The sequence below is a fragment of the Myodes glareolus genome, chromosome X (genome assembly GCF_982192425.1).
Source record: "Myodes glareolus chromosome X, mMyoGla1.1, whole genome shotgun sequence".
In the NCBI taxonomy this organism is placed as follows: Eukaryota; Metazoa; Chordata; class Mammalia; order Rodentia; family Cricetidae; genus Myodes; species Myodes glareolus.
Window position 1 is genome coordinate 40,220,747 of NC_142053.1, and position 949 is coordinate 40,221,695.

General features: G+C 32.8%; 1 pseudogene; it reads left to right on the plus strand.

Moving 5' to 3' along the window:
* The first annotated feature begins 209 nt into the window (after nucleotides 1-209).
* Nucleotides 210-307, plus strand: LOC125403732 (U6 spliceosomal RNA; annotated as a pseudogene).
* Nucleotides 308-949: the final 642 nt, after the last annotated feature.

Genomic DNA, 949 nt, shown 5'->3' on the forward strand with positions numbered 1-949 from the left:
CCATGTCTCCAGTTCTGAAGCATCTGATATGCTCTTCATGGACACCAGGCACGTACATAGTGCATGAACATAAGTTCAGGCAAAGCACACAAGTATTTAAAATAAAAGAACCTTTATAAAAACTTTTACAGATGGCTTATCAAAATAATCATTTACACCAAACCTAGAGATGATCTTTGGAGGACTGTGTTATTAACAATAAAATTATTGTGCTCACTTCTGCAGCACGTATACTAAAATTGGAATGATACAGAGAAGATTAGCATGGCCCCTGCACAGGGATTATCGTGAAGCATTTTGTTTTGCTTTGTTGTGTTTTGTTTTGTTTGTTTTTTGCATAAGTAACTTCAAAATTTCTACCAAGGAACTTCTACAACTCATAAATACCTTCAATAATGTAGCAGGATATAAGATTTACTCAAAAAAAATAGTAGACATCATTTTACTTTCACAATATCCCATACAAAGAACATTGCCTCCGTGACAGTTGAAAGTAATTCTAGATGATGTCCCCTCTCCCAACAAAGTTTGTCCTCAGGATTAGGAATATCAATTAAGGGTTGATTATAGTTAGTATAGGGTTGAGGGTTGGGGTGGAAATTATATATTCTCAAGGATGTCTTTGACAAAAAAAGGAGAGAGTTTGGATGGGATAATAGATTAGCATGAGCTTGCTCACACTAATAATAATAGTGAGTAATAGAGTGAATACTTGTGAGCTATTATATATGGAAAATTTACATTGGTATAGATTCTTGTATGCTGATACAAATTATATTGAATATGTTTCTATTTCTGTCTACAATATTTGTATACCTAGGCAAAGTTATTTTGTCATATTGTATGCATGCATGCTTCTACCTCTGCTTAAGACATTTTGTATATTGATATAATTTTAGGATATATTTATTATATTGCACTATACATTTATGCCACTGATCAAGATGCT